The 17,667-nt window shown below is 40.6% G+C and overlaps 1 long non-coding RNA gene and 1 pseudogene across 1 annotated transcript; both read right to left on the reverse strand.

Annotated features, from left to right (window-relative positions):
* Positions 1-5,885: 5,885 nt before the first annotated feature.
* LOC114116202 (cytochrome c oxidase subunit NDUFA4-like) lies at positions 5,886-10,056 on the reverse strand (annotated as a pseudogene).
* Positions 10,057-11,395: 1,339 nt separating this feature from the next.
* On the reverse strand, positions 11,396-16,931 carry LOC121820194 (uncharacterized). Its single transcript, XR_006060642.2, has 2 exons — positions 15,967-16,931; positions 11,396-13,195 (listed from the first exon to the last, which is right to left on the reverse strand). It is a non-coding gene; the product is annotated as an uncharacterized LOC121820194 (long non-coding RNA).
* Positions 16,932-17,667: the final 736 nt, after the last annotated feature.

The raw sequence follows: 17,667 nt of genomic DNA on the forward strand, positions 1-17,667 counted from the left end.
CATTCCCTGTGAGAGAGTATCCAGTGGGACCTAGCTTAAGGCACCTGGTTAGGGCAGATGTTCAGTGTTGGTCCTGCATGAGCTGATAGCCAGTCTGGAGCCAGTTGCCCTTGACTCAGGAACTGACTTCTGCCTACTAATTTATGGTCAGGTTGTGATAATACCTAGCATTTGATATATAAGAAGCTTTCTGCAGGAAGTTCTGGGCATATCAGGCACTCTGAGAATCTGAGAACGGTATAGTGAAACTGTCAGACAAGTTGCATAGCTTTCCCAGTATAAAAATATTATTTATTTATTTCTACATTAAATGCCTATGTGACCCAAATCAGTAATTTGTGAGGCTGGTGGGCTGGGGAACAGAGAAAGAATCTGTTTGTTAGAATAGAAAGAGAATGAGGGGTTAAGGATCATGAAATTGTTAGGGTATTATGAATATTAAAATTTAAAGAAATTATAAAAATAGAGTTGTTAATTATGTGGTTAATTGTGAAGTTGTTGATAGCAAAGTGATGGGGAAGAAAGGAACCTCAAGAGATTACCTAGATCGTTTTCCTACTATACAGATTGAAAGAGGCAGCTGTCAACCATTTAAACATTTGTGTCTAAACTAAACTCCCTAAAATCTGTAGAGTAACATACTTCTGAGAAAGTACTAAAGCTGAAAACCTCTCCTCTTTTCCCCATCGTCTCTGTCCATTACTCTGCTTTATTTTCCTTCTTAGCTTCTATTACTTCCTGTATACAGGTATTTATGTCTTTATTTGTTTGTTGTTGTCTCCCTGTCAGAATACAAACTTCATGGAGCAGCTTGATCTCTTTCTTCCTCTGTAATATCCCTTATGCTTAGAAAGTGCCTGGTCTATGGTAGGTGCTTATAAATATTTGTTGAGTAAATGAAACAGTTAATATATGTATTGAAAAGTGTCTGGATGAATAGACACCAAATTGCTAACAATACCCATCTCTGGGGAATACAGTTAGCAAAGCTGGGAGAGAATTGAAGGAGGAAAGAGGTAGAAAGATGGTTTTTTATAAACCTCAATATTGTTTACATTTTGCATTACTGAACAAAATTATGTTTGACTTGATTTACATTCAATATTTTAGGAATGCATCTATTATACAAGCAAGTGAAGGCATATGTAGATATTATGTTATAATGCAAACATATGTTTATGAATGTCCTATAGCCTTTTTCAATGAATATGTCCAATGTTCTGTACTAAGGTGGTAAGTTCCTTTTCAGGGAGGGCTCATAGTTTAAAAATTTTTATTTTTAGTATTTCATATGTGGTAAGAAATTATTATGTAATTATTGACCAAACCTCTGGGGGTAACACAGGACAACATTAATACCAATTTTTAAAGTAAAAGTCTCTTATAAATGTTTGGAAACTGCTTTTCCCCAGTATTTAGCAAAATAATAGGATTTCTGGTAAGAATACTTGCAACCACTTAAGAAGCAATTGATCATAAACAATAAACAGAATCATTTTGTAAGGATAAAAATTATGCCAATACACATAATAGCCTTTTTAAAAAGACTATAAAATTGCAAAATTAAAGACGAAGAGTATATTAGTTAAGATCCAGTCAGGAAAGCAGAATTTAAGCCACATTTATTTCAATAAACACATTTATCGTGGGGAAATAATTACAAAAGGTGTTCAGTTCAGTTCAGTTCAGTCACTCAGTCGTGTCCGACTCTTTGTGACCCCATGAATTGCAGCACGCCAGGCCTCCCTGTCCATCACCAACTCCCGGAGTTCACTCAGACTCACATCCATCGAGTCAGTGATGCCATCCAAAAAGGTGTTAGCAGTGCTTGAAAGTCAGACAAGGAAGGAAGGCAACCAGAGGTTAGCAATAGCAAGAATCCTGTCAGCTTTAGAGCTAGAGGAACCAAGGCAGAAAACAGTGTCATCTGGGCCTGAGGCCAGCACCACTTGGGCAGAAACTGGTGCTCAGAGGCAAAGGGTGGGGCTATCCATCAGGGACTAGAGCCACAAAGGGAAGAGACTCTCTGGTCTAGGGTACCCCAAAGAGAAAGAGAAGAAATACTATGGCTTCTTTCTCCCAACCCTCAATCTCCCACTAGTGCCTCCCATTGGCCAAACCTAACAGGAAGTCTTTCTGAGAGGGGTCCTGGGAAATGTAGTTTATAGAGTTTGTCCTTTGAAATACAGTGCTGATTAGGAAAAATCAGGAATGGTTCTGAGAACAAACAGGCAAATGACCTGAATAAATGGTATAATAAAAGAAAAAAATATATTCTATTCATATAGTAGTCAAGTTTTATATGAAATATTTTTAGACATATTTAGTCATGTGAATTACTTTATATAATATTTATTTAGATATATTTGGGTAAGAATATCAGTGTGGATTGAAGTATAGGATTAATTATTTCTTACTTGATATTAGGAATTTTTATCATTATACTAAATTTTTCAATGTTTAAAAAAGCATTTTTTGTTGTTTTTTTTCTGATTTGTCTCTAAATGGCAAACTAAGAGACTTGGAGGATATATTTAAAAGCATTTCTCATGAAAAACCTTTTCCCTACCAATAAATTAAAAGCCAAATTAGACATAACTACCATTATATTTTCTTTTTTTAACTTTGGCTTTTGAAATATTGGAGACATTTCAATGTGCTATGTAGGCATTTAAATTAAGTGAATGCACCTTATGGATCTTTTGAGGATCATCTTGAGGTGAATTTGCAGAATTATTATCATTTATTGCTTTTCATCAACTATTTAATTGAGAAGATTCTCCCAGTGATTTATACCATCATAAAATACTTGGTCTTATTTCTATTAATTATGATTTGGAAGATGTAGTAAATATAATGTTAATGAATGTGTTGAATGATGTTGGATTAATTGGACTGACAAAAACTGCCTTAAGCAAAGAATGATAGTTTGAGACTGTTGGCAAATTCAAAGATAAAACTGTATTTACTTTGTTTCCTGCCCCATCCTTAGAAATCTGACTTGTCTGGAGCAAGAAGTTAGGTCAAATATACAGGCTCAGAGCAAGAAGTTACGTTCAATCTTCAATTATCATTCCTGGTATTCGGAAAAAATTCCTTTTTTTAAATTGTGGAAATTAGAAACAGAACAATAATTCCAAGTGCAATTCACCCAGCTCTGACAATTGTTAACTCATGACCAGTCTTGGTCTATATATTCCCTTTCCTCTCAACTTGAATGGCATTGGATTATTTTAAAGACAACTCCAGACATAATATCACTTCATCTCTGGTTTTAACGAGTCTTTTCTTGGGGGTGGGGGTTGGTTGGCTGGTGACTTTCTATTTAGTACTGTAGTAGGAGTGTGTACTAGTCGCTTAGTGCTGTCCAACTCTTTGCAGCCCCATGGACTGTAGCCCACCAGGCTCTTCTGTCCATGGAATTCTCCAGGCAAGAATACTAGAGTGGGTTGCCATTCCCTTCTCCAGAGGATCTTCCCAACCCAGGGATTGAAGCTGGGTCTCCCACATTGCAGACAGATTCTTTACTAGCTGAGCCACCAGGGAAGGAGCATAAACATATGATTCATGTTTCCCAAGAATGCCTGTTATTGGTGTGTCATGGTGTTGGAAGTTGTCACTTTCTTACGGGAAGACTCATGTTAACCCAGGTTTTAAGATTGATATATGTTTTAGAAAGTCAAACCATCCATTCAGACCCACAGAGAAGTTATGGGGAGGGAAGTGGGAGGGGGGTTCATGTTTGGGAACGCATGTAAGAATTAAAGATTTTAAAATTAAAAAAATAAAAAACTAAAAAAAGAAAAATCTTCTTTAGTCCATGTGTTAAAGCTGAACATGCTTAAAAAACAAACAAAAAAAACTTTGAAAAATACAAACTGATAGGAAAAAAAGGAAAAAAAAAGTCAACAAAAAAATAAAGGAATGGAATAGTCCTGTAAATTGACTCTACATTTAGAGTCTCCCTAAAAAATCCTCCAAGTCAGATTACTTTACTGGTGAATACTACTTAACATATTCTGCTCAAAAGTCTTCCGGAAAGTTGGAGAGGAGCTAATACTTCCCAACACATTTGTGAAACCAACATTATCTTGATAGTGCTCCAATATGCCTCATAAACACATATCTGAAAGACTTTAACAAAGTATTCACAAATTGAGTCCAGCAATATAGAAAAAGTCTAATAAAACCTGATCAACTGAGGTTTATCCCAAAAAGGTAAGGCTGGTTCAACATTTGAAAAATCAATGTAATTCGTTACATGGACAGAAGGAAAAAAAAAAAAAAGAAGGCACTTTTCTATAGAACCCCAAGTGACTCTAAACCTCTCCCCTCAACCTTCTCCTCTGTAGTGAGATCAGGACTGGTCTTATAAAGAGGGCTGATGACAATCAGGTGTGGTATAGGGATTCCTGAACATCCTCCAATGCAACTTAGCCTAAAAAGGAAAAAATAAACTTGCATCTTCTTTACCAAATACTGTATATTCAGTAATTTCTGTTGAGTTGAATGAAAATGACTCTGCAAGGGGTAACACTACATTCCCCTCTTTGGGAGCAGATTTCACTGGGAGCGGAGGGTGGAGTGCCCATCACAGTGTTAATTGTCTGGGCAGGTGGAGTGGGGCCTTAGGTCTCTGTTCCAAAGCCCAGATTTTAGACTGTAGTTTCCTTGCATTGCCATGAAGTCATTGGGCTGACTGAGGGAATCTGCAGGTCAAGCACAGAGAATCCTCCTAAATAATGAGAAGAATGAGAGCAGGAGGAGCTTACTGCATCTTGGTTGCAAAGCCTAATAGTTCTCGAAATATCAAGGGAAATTATAATTTTGTTCCGTTATTGGATATAAATGTTTATGTTTTTGACTACTCTCTTTAGTTTTCTGGTGGCAAGAGACTGACCCAAGGAAGTGTTTCTCTAACCTTAGTGTCTCTGACTCATCTAGAGGTCTTGTTAAAATGCAGATTCTGATTAAATAGATTTGAATCCAAGTGAGCCCTAAGTTTCTGCATTTCTGACAAGATCCCAGCTGATGCTGTTGGTCTACAGGAAACAGGGTGAGTAGAAAGGTGCTACAGTATTCCTGGAGGCCTGTTCCCACCCCCTCACTTAATTATCAGCCCAGTCTAAGCCCTTTCTTTCCCTGCCATTTGCTGTTTTACCTGCTTTCTGACTGCAGAGTCAACCATGTCATGTGATGGAAACCTTTCTCAGTCCTGTGGGTTTGCATGGCTTTGGAAACATTCAGTCATTGGGAAGTGTTAAACAACAAGGAAAAATGAGTGGATGGAGAGGGTACTGTGTGAATGGAGGAGGAGAGAGAGTGGTGAGTGTGCGTTGTGTGTGTGTGGGGGGGTGGGGTGGGGAGGAAAAGGATATAATAGGTCTCATTGGAATGTGGAAATGTGTGTATATAAAAGACCTGTTAACTCTTGTCTAAAATAGCATAACACCCCAGCATGGTTGGGCAAGTATAGCAGCAAGATGGAAAAAAAAAAAAAAAAAATCTAGGGAATGTCCAAGAATATTTTGGAATGATACAACACTCATGGTTTCTTTTTTTCCTGTTGCAAGTTGGATATAGTTTTCTGCTGTTCAGAGTTTACTCTGTTTCCCTATTCTGTCCTGCAGAGATGAGGTGAAAGGCACTACAAAGGGAGAAATTTCTACTGTCTGTGGCCAAACAGTATTCAGGATGTCACTATTCTAGTTTCACCTAAATCTTCTTTCCAAAGTGTTGTTATGTAATTTCTCTGCAGAAATCCCACTTAATGCCTCAACCTTCATGATTTTGCTCTTTTACTGTTTTTAAACCTCGTTTTTATAAAAATTGTTTATCAGTGGTGGGGAATTATTTTCTTTTCTTAAAAATAAAGCAGCACCAAATTTCCATTTCAGTTTTTTATTTTAACCATCCCTTCCCCATGTCAGTTCTCTTCAGTGAGGAATTTTTTTTTACTATTACTTTTTAGTTTTCTCTTATTTATCAAAGTGCCTCCTACAATACTTACTATTACCAGGCTTTAGAGAATGAAGATATTTTAGAATAATGCAAATAATCAAAATCAAATGGCTGTAAAACACTTCAAAGAATTTTCCCTTGGAGAAGTTTTCTGAAGACCTGGTCTTTCACTAAGAGACTCAGAAAGTATTTGGTAGGCCTGTCTGTAAAATAGTTTCTGTGATTTTAATTTTCCTCTCATGATGGGAAGAAAACCAAAATGCAATATTCAATAAAAACAACAACAACAAAAAGAAGATTGCTAGATGTATTGAGATAAAATTCCAACATTCAAATTCAGATTTCGTTACACAGCTCTGTTTTTCTATCAGGTTTATATTTCACATCTATGTGTGCAGTACTGTAGTTTAGGCATCTCTGTGGAAAATTTATACCTGTTCAGAAAAAAACTAGCTTTCATGGAGATATCACTGGGAAATGTTACTTTTTATTGCTTGGACTATTTAGGATTTTATATGTGTAAAGTGCTATATTATCCCCATCAGTGGTTATTCCTATAAATAATTTCATGACTTGGTTTATTACTGCTATATCCATTTTACAGATGGTAATACAGAGGAATGGATTACAGGAAAGCTGAAATTAGATCCTACAATCACAAAAGTTTCCTAGACTGTTGTTTAAACTGTAGACTGCAAATGTGTCTCCTTGTGTTAAATATCTGATAAAAAAAAATGAAATATGTGTGGACTTGGCATCTCTGGAGCTGTGTGTGGGTTTGTTAAACGAAAAATGAGGAGATGTGAGTCAATTACATAATATTATGGGGAGACAAATCCCTCTTAGTAAAGGAAACCGTGGGTCCTGTTGGCCCAATGGTCTTCCCTGGCAGGATGAAGTCTGCTGGAACATTGCTCAACTCGTTTGTTTTCATAAACATCACTATCCTATCCATCATGGTACCAGAAATAGCTGCCTTGCACATTCTTCTTGTAATTATAATTCCAGTCCTGAAAATGTGTCCCTTAGATTCTTAAAGGTCATTTTAAGAATACACTGCTGGGACCTTAGAGAACAAAGTTTGGACAAGAAAGTCTGTCTCTAGAAAACATCCACTGAATTGAGTGGAGGTATTCTAACCATCTTGTTCTGTTTGCCTCTGCCTATGAGCATTGGCTTTAGAAACTTTATTCTAAAGTGAATGAGCTGGTGGGATCAGTATGTATTCACATGCAGAAGGTGGTAGGGATCTTCCATACCCTTGTATCAGATGGTGCAGTCCCAGAGGTTCCCAATAAGATTGGCCTCTCACTTCAATGGGGCTCTTGCCAGGCTCTCAGTTGATGTAGGGCCCTCAATTTTTCCTCTCTATGGGGAACAAGCCCCCATGTGTCCAACCTCATGAAATTCATTTTGTTCTTCTGACCACCAGAACTGTAAGATAATGATATCAAGTTTGTCCTAATTTATTACAACAGCAGCAGGAAACTAATACAAGCAATTTTGCCTTCATGAACTTTTCCTCCCTTAAAAGAAATGTTAAAAATTATTTTATGATTTTGTTAATACAAAGATGAATGTATTAATATTATAAATTGAAACATTCTTTGGCTTAACAGTTTCCTTTGTCTCCTGATTTTAAAAGAAATTGGAACATTTTCATAGGTACTTAAAAGTATCCTGGGCTCTGGGCATAGGGCCAAGTGTGCCTATTGGACAGGTGGGCTCTCCCTATAGGTGTGTGTGCGTGCTCAGTCATGTCTGACTTTGTGACCTCATGGACTGTAGCCCGCCAGCCTCCTCTGTTATAGAATTCTCCAGGCAAGAATGAATACTGGAGTGGGTAGTCATTCCCTCCTCCAGGGAATCTTCCTGATCCAGGGATCAAACCCAGGTCTCCTGCACTGCAGGCCGATCCTTTACAGTCTGAGCCATCAGGCATCTCTATCCAAATCTTTCCCATCGTTTACCATTCAGTACAGTCAAGTACATGCCAACTGAGGGATTTCAGAGATACTGGCTTTTTGCTCTGTTGTCTCACCTCTTTGCGTTTAAATGGGGGGATGTTTTCCACTAGTGAGGATACGTATTTCAAGCAGGAGAAGTGAAGTGAAGTGAAGCTGCTCAGTCGTGTCCGAGTCTTTGCGACCCCATGGGCTGTAGACTACTGGGCTCCTCTGTCCATGGGATTTTCCAGGCAATAGTCCTAGAGTGGATTGCCATTTCCTTCTCCAGGGGATCTTCCCAACCCAGGGATTGAACCCGGGTCTCCAGCATTATAGACAGACGCTTTACAGTCTGAACCACCAGGAAGCAGGAGAATGTTATTCAAAGTGCCTCTCAAGTCCCATGACATCAGTATACACAATAAACACACAATACCCTCACTGTATACACCGTAAACACACAGTAAATACTGGTTGAGTGAAGAACTGTGGCAAGACTTGTCTTTGAGTCCTGTTTCCTGGAATATTTTACCTGATCAATTTACCTTTCTTTACTTTTGTTGCAAATAAAAGAAGAGATTATGGTTAAAATTTGAAAACAGATGTGGATATCCTTTATGTTTAAATAGCATCCACTGTTTGCAAGACATTTTCACGTACATCATCTCTTTTGATGACCTGTAAAGAAATTTATGATTTTAGAACAAAAATATTTTATCATGAACTTATATAAAAATGTTGGACTTCCCTAGTGGTCCACTGGTTAAGAATCTGTCTTGCAATGCAAGGGACACCAGTTCGATCCCTGGTCCAGGAAGATCCCACATGCGATGGGGCAACCGAGCCTGTACACCAGCAGTCTGGAGCCCGCGAGCCACAGCTACTGAGCCTAAGTGCTGACATTACTGAAGTCCAAGTGCCTGGGGACCATGCTGAGCAACAAAAGAAGTCACTGCAACGAGAAGCTTGTGCACACAACTAGAGAGTAGTGCCCGCTTACCACAACTTGAGAAAGCCTGTGCATAGCAATGAAGACCCAGTGCAGGCAAAAAGAAATATTTTAAAAAGTTTTAATAGTGACAGCAGTTTTAATTTTAGAGATAAGTCACTTATAATCCTAAGAACGAATACTTAGATATCTGACTTTTGTCACTTTATAATTTGGCCTATGTGCTCACAGTTCAGTTCAGTTCAGTTCAGTCGCTCAACAGGAAAGCAAAAATGCAGAATAGCACTTATACTCCTTAGTCATATATATTGCTTTCCACACTTTGCGAAAAATGATACATCACAAGCTGATGATGATAAACATTAATGCTGTGAATTGGAAATGACAACCTACCTCATTAACTGTTTTCACTTCTCTGACAATTAGAAGCCAGAAAGGCATAATTTCTAGCTTAAAAGCAAAGTTAGATTGAGGGAAGTTCAGAGACAGCTGAGGGAATCTGCAGCTATAAGGCCTCAAATGCTTATGGAGCTCACAGGGGTAAATGTAGCCACGTTCCTGAGTTATGATCCTAATTCAGGATCTGCAGAGTCTATGCTAATTTGTCACTGTTCTGGAAAAGGCTACATGGAAAAAGATTTGTTTCTAGAGATTTTCAGGAAAGTAGCCAATTCAAACTGCTCAATGCTGAGACATCATTTCTGGCTAGTAGCAAGTTCTTTCTGTCATCGTGGGGCTGGCTTGAGAATGAAGAAGAATGTCTTCATACCGACTGTTTTCTTTTTTTTTTTTTCAAGTTTCAGACTATTTATTAATCAGTGTAAACCCCAACAGAAAACACCAACATGATTTCATGCATTTAGAGGGGAGATATTTCCTGATTAAGTGGAAAATTGTGTGGACAACTTCTGGGAGACCTTCATTCTAAGCAGCTTTATAGTGAAATGCTTCATTTAGAAGTCTGGACCTTCTTTATTCAGTTTTCTGTAATCTACCTTCACTGAATAGAACTTGTATTGATCATTAGGACCCAGCTGGTTCCAGGGTTCTGGGTTACTCTTTTTGGCCCACCTGACATTGCGATTGAATAAGGCCAGGTGCAAGACGTGCAGTGTTGCTCCAGTACCTCCTGCTCCAGTAAATATGAAGGGGAATCAAGCTACGATGCTTCTTGGCCTGACCGATGATCTACTGGGGCATGGTTGTGACAGAGGCCTCAAGTCCAAACAGAGAGAAAAACTAACCTGCAAGGTCCAGGATTAAACAGCCTCAGATACCAACTGTTTCTGAATTCATATGTGCTCCCCACACATATGCGTGTGTACACATTCACACATACACACCAGCACCCACATCTTTAGCTCTGTCTTCCGCACCAAATGTATGAACTCATCCACTAGCCTTCAAGTGTCCTCGTCAGACCAGTTCAGTCCAGCTCTGGAGAAACAGGTGAGATAGATGGATACATTCCATCAAATTAATTCCTCATTTCACACTTGAAGTTTTGACAGGATGTCCATCTCGAGAATACCTTGGACAGCAAGGAAACCAAACCGTTCAATCCTACAGGAAATCAACCCTGAACATTCACTGGAAGGACTGATGCTGAAGCTGAAGCTGCAATACTTTGGCCACCTGATGTGAAGAGCTGACTCACTGGAAAAGACCCTGATGCTGGGAAAGATTGAGGGCAGGAAGAGAAGGGGATGACAGAGGATGAGATGGTTGGATGGCATCATCGACTCAATGGACATGAGTTTGAGCAAACTCTGGGACATAGTGAAGAACAAGGAAACCTGGTGTCTGCAGTCCATGGGGTCATGAAGAGTCAGATATGACTTAGCAGCTGAACAATAACTGGCCTCCAACTGTAAGAAGGCCTTGTACTCTGTTCAAGGGCAACCAAAGGAAGCAGAGGACTCCAGAATTAAGAAAATCGAGTGGCTGTTCAAAGACCCTCCCTTCCATTATTCTCCCATCTTAATGCCTTTCCAAGCTGCCTATGGTTAGGAGCCTTTTAGAAAGTTACCCTCATTCAAGTTACACCCTGCCACACCTCCAGGCCCCAGGATGCTTGTGTCTGAGTTCCCAGCAGTCTTAAAGCCTTGCCAACAGCAGACAGAGACGTCCCGCTGAGCCCTGGGTGGAGAGAAAGCCTGGAGTTGCACAACAGTGACCCACTTGGCACAGGGGCTGAGCCATCCTGACGGGCCCTAGGGACTCCTTCCATATCCACATCCTCTGGGATTGTCCCTTAGAGAGCTCTCACAAACACACTCACCGAGCCACAGTCGGGGGACATCAACAGAAACCCATGGAAACAAGGCCCTGCCCCTGTGGCATTCTGAGTCAGCTCCATAGTGTGATTTATCAGCCGCCTGAAAAAAGAAAATACTGCTAGGGCTGGGCTGGGACCACGAGGTGTAAAGGTGTCATGGAGTTGAAAAAAACAGGGGCGGGTCTAAATCTCCCCCCGCCCCTCTTTCCTGCCAGAGAAAATTATTCCAGCGTAAACATCTCTCTTTAAATTTAGAGTATCTTTGTGCAAGGAAAACTACTTTATTACTCAACATTAGTGACACTCACTTTGAACCTTAATTCTGAAAACCACAGAATTTAAAAAATGCTGTAAATAGCTGACATGAGTGTTCTTCCCCGGCTTTCAAAGGAATTGTTTTTGTAATTACTGAGCAGGGTGAAGCTGAATTGTCCCCCACAACCTTTACCCTTCCACCCCCACCTCCCCCACCACACACATAGTAAACAGGAGAGGGTAATGAGATAGCTCAACTAAAAAACATTCATCATATTCAGATGAATTAATAGTGGAAAAGTTTCAGTGCATTCCTAATGCTTAAAAAAAAAAATCTTTTTTGTTTTAAGTAGTTAGGTCTCTATTCTAGTTCTGAGTACAAATAAATGCCTGATGTAGGGTGTAAGCCAAATTCCAAAATGTAGCAAAAACAGTGCCTGCATATTTGGCAGGAATTGAAACCAGTTCAGGTCAGTGTCTGTTTCTGTCCAAAGAAGAGTTTCTGCATTTACACTGGGCTAGGAAAACAACACAGGAAGACCTGGGGAACAACAAGTAATACTGTCAGCTCCAGGGCCAGGCTGGCCAGAGGAGAATGTTGAGAACAAGTCTGGAATCACGGCTTAAGCTCCAGGTTGGGTTGGCATAAGGTTTGGGGTAGGGAGTGAGGGGGGCAGTGAGCAAGAGAAAGAGAGGGGCTAGATGCATTGTTGTAGCAAAATTGCCTTCTCCCATCTCAGGCTCTCACCTTGCAAATCACCCTCTCTTAGCAAAAGCACATCTTACTTGTTAACTCCTCCCCTGCTCGCTAACCTTTTCAATCATCCCCCTTCTTCATTTCAGAATGGCCTTCGGAACAAAGCAGCGTTTTAAAGCCTTTCCCACTAAAAGTTCGCCCCTCCCCCCCTTTAAAGAGGCAGTGTGGGGGTGATTTTCTTTTCTGTCTTTTTTTTTTTTAATTTGTTTTTCTGCATTCTCCTCTCCTGAAGCTGTCATTGTTTGGAGGTTGATGGATATTTCTTCAGAGATACCATCATATCGCTTGTTATTGTAACACTTATTGGTGATAAAGTTCAGCCTAAAAATTAAGCAGCTGCAATGTAGCAGCACAAATTAGTTTAATGTAAGCAGTCAGGAGCAGCTGGCTGGCTCAGGACTCGAATTTAGCTGTGGGGGGAAGGGTTCTGTGACGCTGACAGTGTTTTTTCCCTCTACATAAACATTTTTGGCTCTTGCTGCTTTTGTGCTGATCATGTGACAGTGTCCCTAGGCAGATAATTTATTTCTGTGGCTTTCATGAGCAATCATTAACCTTCAGACATTGAGTTTGCTTTTTTTTTTGCTTTGTGGCATTTGTTATTATTATTATTATTATTTTTGTATACTAACTAATTCAGAAAGTGTCAGGAGAAAATTACAACCAATTTATAATAGACTGCAATGCATAATACTTATGTTTCTATTAAAGCAGACCTTGCTTACAAGACCGTTCTCATAGTTTAGTTGGCGTTGGTGGATCAGAATAATTATTTTCAGTGTGGCTGTTGTGGGGACGCTCCCTCTGTCTCCTTCCGCTTGCAAGGCCGCTGCAAGCTGGTCTCCCAGAGATTGGATTTAGAGATCACCTCCGGTGGTCTTCACTGACTCCCTAGGAGGCTGGAACCCCAAGAGCCTCCACCGAGCTGGGAACCAGACTTCTGGAGTGGGAGGTGGACTTGCTCGATTCCATCTTCCTTCAACAACGGATACCCCAGCCTTCTGTAAACAGTGTGGCCATTTGTAGTCAGTCACTGGAGCTAGAATAGACTGAGATTGAAAAACAAAGGAAATCAGAAACTGCGTCCTGCGTAAATCTGTGGGGGTGGCAGGGGACAGAAATATATTTCTGCCATCTACTAATCATGCCCACCGGTTTTCTGAGTTTATCTGTTGTATCCTCCTTGGATCTGTTTGTATTGCTTAGCCATTTCTGCCAACCAGTAATTCAGGAGTAAAACGCACAGGGTCACTCCTTGGTGTCTATCATACACGATATCTTCAGACACTCGCAGCATGCCGATTATCTCGTGGGTATTGTGCGGGCCCTCTTAGATATTCATTTATTCATTCTCTCATGGTGCAGGGTTGGTGGGGGAAACACTCAGGACTACTTGCACAGAGGGATTTGATAAAGTGTATTTATAAACCCCAATGGATTGTGTTCAGTGCAAAATAAGAAGGAAGAGCAAATCCTTGTCTTTCTTACTTGTTCAAAAGATTTCAGTGATAAGAGTTCTTAACTGATCCTAATATTTTGTAAGAATAGATGTATAGGTCTTATTTAGGTTGCAGCATGAAAATTCCATTCTTCTAAATGAATGATTCAAGAGCTCAAAACAAGGAAAATTGATGCTGTCATTTTAAAAAACATTTTGAGGCAGTATCAATGAGCTAGGTATTTCACAGGCCGAACATGAGGAAGAGCTTGAGCAAATGATAGAAACAAAGATGCCAAAGTGCTTGGGTCATCTTCGATGTTGCATGAAAATGACTGAATGGGTCCCATAGGTGTAATTAATGTGGGTGGATACAAAGCTGTACCCTTGCTGAGGTGGCGGGTGGGGCTGGGGGGGGAGGTGTGGGCAGAATCTGGCATCTTCTTTGTCCTCACCCCAAAGAGAGATTTCTTCTCCAAACATAGGTCCCTCGTGTTCTGGGCTTTTCCCAAGTCTTTTTTAGCATTTCTTGTTCACTGATTCCACCCCACATGATTGGCAGGACTGCATTATGACTTTGGTACTTTATCTAGAAAGTAATTCCCTCACTAAGCTGAGGACTTTTGCCTTCAAAGACCCCTTCCTCCACATTGATAATCATAGTTTAGGACTGTGTTGATATGAAGATGTGTACAACATGGGGTGGATTCATTTTTATGTATTCATTATTTTTATGTTATTTTTCTCTTCCAATTTGAAAAGTAATGAAAATGAAAATATTTTCATGCACCACTGAAAATATCTTAGACCCTGGGCACTGTGCTTTCTCTGCCTAATGTAGATGTTGGCTGCAAGGGTGGGCACAAGCACATAGCTGATCTTGGCCCAAAGGGAAGAAAATGTAGGTGAAATAACCAAGTACAAGTGAGAAATGCCACAGGGGTACTCCTTCCCTCAGATTAAAGCAGTCACAGCTTTATTTCCAGACACTCCTTTGTCACAGGCTCCAGGGTGGTGTTTTATCTTCTGGGATGAGGCTCACCTGGGGGGTGCTCTTACTTGCTCATTGTGTTGAATTCTTTTCCAGCCCATCTTGCTCTGTTTAGTCCTGTGTGCCTTATCTGAACCAATATGCCCTCAAACCCCATTCTAGAATGCACTCTCCTGTGTTGTATTGCTCATCCCTTCACCCCAAGCCTTGCTCACCAGGATCACAGCATCCTACCGTGATCTCTGTCTGTGCAGCCTTCCCCCTTGTACGGACCCAACAGGACTGTTTCTGAGACCCTCCTCTTCGAGTCAGCTTACCTTTGTTACTCCCACTTCAGCCTTGTCATTTTACCCATTTGAAACCCTCCTAACTTTCTGCTACTTCAGCCCTACCTCTCAATTTTTCTCTGAGTGATCGTGGATAATATATTTGTCTTTTTTTTTTCATTTTCATTTTTAGTTGGAGGATAATTACTTTACAGTGTTGTATTGGTTTCTTCCGTACAACAACATGAATCAGCTCTAACTATGCATATATTCCCCCTCTTGAGCATCCCTCCTTCCTCCCCACACTCCCACCACCCTGCCATCTCACCCCTCTAGGTCATCACAGAGCTAGTGAGAAGTTCCTATATAAAACAGAATAATTTATTCTTTAGCACCAGTTTTCTTATCACTACAAAATAGATTGGTAGCACTAGTGGTAAAAAACCTGCCTGCCAGTGGAGGTATGGATTTGATCTCTGGGTTGGGAATATCCTCTGGAGGAGGGCGCAGCATCCCACTCCAGTATTTCTGCCTGGAGAATTCCATGGACAGAGTTGGACACTACTGAAGCAACTTAGCATGGCACGGCATAAAATAGATTAATAATGGCCAACTATGTATTAAGTAGGGGCTTCCCTTGTGGCTCAGATGGTAAAGAATCTGCAATTCAGGAGACCTGGATTTGATCCCTGGGTTGGGAAGATCCCCTGGAGAAGAAAATGGCAGACTACTCTAGTACCCTTGCCTGGAAAATCCCATGGACAGAGGAGCCTGGTGGACTACAGTCTGTGGGGTTGCAAAAGAGTCAGACAGGACTGAGCAAGTAAACAGCAAATGTACTGAGTATGTACAGTGGGCCAGGGACTGTGCTAAGGAATTTGCTTAGTGATTGGTATGCATTCTCCCTTTTAATAAGGATGAAAGATATAAGCAATAGATATGTGCTTTCATTAATCTCATTGTATAGATGGGGAAACTGAGGCATAAAGAGATTTATTAGTAACCTTAGTAACTTAAGGTTTCCCAGAGAGAATGGGACATCAGGATTACAGCCCCGACAGTTAGATCCTAGAACATTAGTCTCAGTCTTTATTGCTATGCTCCTATGCTATTTGTAACACCTACCTCATAGAATTATTGGGATTCACTTTCATACTGAGCAGTATGAAAAGGCAAAAAGATAGGACACTGAAAAATGAACTCCCCAGGTCGGTTCAGTTCAGTTCAGTTCAGTTTAGTTCAGTCGCTCAGTCGTGTCCGACTCTTTGCGACCCCATGAATTGCAGCACGCCAGGCCTCCCTGTTCATCACCATCTCCCGGAGTTCACTCAGACTGATGATCAGTGGAGAAATAACTCCAGAAAGAATGAAGAGATGGAGTCAAAGCAAAAACAACACCCAGTTGTGGATGTGACTGTTGATGGAAGTAAAGTCTTACGCTGTAAAAAAGCAGTATTGCATAGGAACCTGGAATGTTAGGTCCATGAATCAAGGCAAATTCAGTTCAGTTCAGTTCAGTTCAGTTGCTTAGTCATTTCCGACTCTTTGCGACCCCGTGAACTGCAGCACGCCAGGCCTCCCTGTCCGTCACCATCTCCCGGAGTTCACTCAGACTCACGTCCGTCGAGTCAGTGATGCCATCCAGCCATCTCATCTCTGTCGTCCCCTTCTCCTCTGCCCCCAATCCCTCCCAGCATCACAGTCTTTTCCAGTGAGTCAACTCTTCCAGTGAGGTGGCCAAAGTACTGGAGTTTCAGCTTTAGCATCATTCCTTCCAAAGAAATCCCAGGGCTGATCTCCTTTAGAATGGACTGGTTGGATTTCCTTGTAGTCCAAGGGACTCTCAAGAGTCTTCTCCAACACCACAGTTCAAAAGCATCAATTCTTCAGTGCTCAGCTTTGCAAGTGGCCAAACAGGAGATGGCAAGAGTGAACACTGACTTTTTAGGAATGAGCGAACTAAAATGGACTAGAATGGGTGAATATAACTCATATGACCATTATATCTAGTATTATGGGGAAAAATCCCTTAGAAGAAATGGAGTAGCCATCACAGTCAACAAAAGAGTCTGAAATGCAGTACTTGGATGCAATCTGAAAAACAACAGAATGATCTCTGTTTGTTTCCAAGGCAAACCATTCATTATCACAGTAATCCAAGTCTATGCCCCAACCAGTAACGCTGAAGAAGCTGAGGTTGAATGGTTCTATGAAGACCTACATGACCTTCTAGAACTAACACCCCAAAAAGATGTCCTTTTCTTTGAGGGGACTAGAATGCAAAAAGTCAAGAGAAACCTGGAGTAGCTGGCAAATTTGGCCTTGGAGTACAGAATGAAGCAGGTCAAAGGCTAACAGAGTTTTGCCAAGAGAATGCACTGGTTATAGCAAACACCCTCTTGCAACAACACAAGAGAAGACTCTATACATGGGCATCACCAGATGGTCAATACTGAAATCAGATTGATTATATTCTTTTCAGCCAAAAATGGAGAAGCTCTATACAGTCAGCAAAAACAAGACCGGGAGCTGACTGTGGCTCAAATCATGAACTCCTTATTGCCAAATTCAGACTTATATTGAAAAAAGTAAGGAAAACCACTAGACCATTCAGGTATGACCTAAATCAAATCCCTTATGATTATGCAGTGGAAGTGGCAAATAGATTCAAGGGATTAGATCTGATAGACAGAGTGCCTGAAGCACTATGGACGGAGGTTCATGATACTGTACAGGAGGCAGTGATCAAGACCATCCCCAGGAAAAAGGAATGTAAAAAGGGAAAATGGCTGTCTGGGGAGGCCTTACAAATAGCTGAGAAAAGAA

Source organism: Ovis aries, chromosome 8, assembly GCF_016772045.2.
Source record: "Ovis aries strain OAR_USU_Benz2616 breed Rambouillet chromosome 8, ARS-UI_Ramb_v3.0, whole genome shotgun sequence".
Taxonomy (NCBI): domain Eukaryota; kingdom Metazoa; phylum Chordata; class Mammalia; order Artiodactyla; family Bovidae; genus Ovis; species Ovis aries.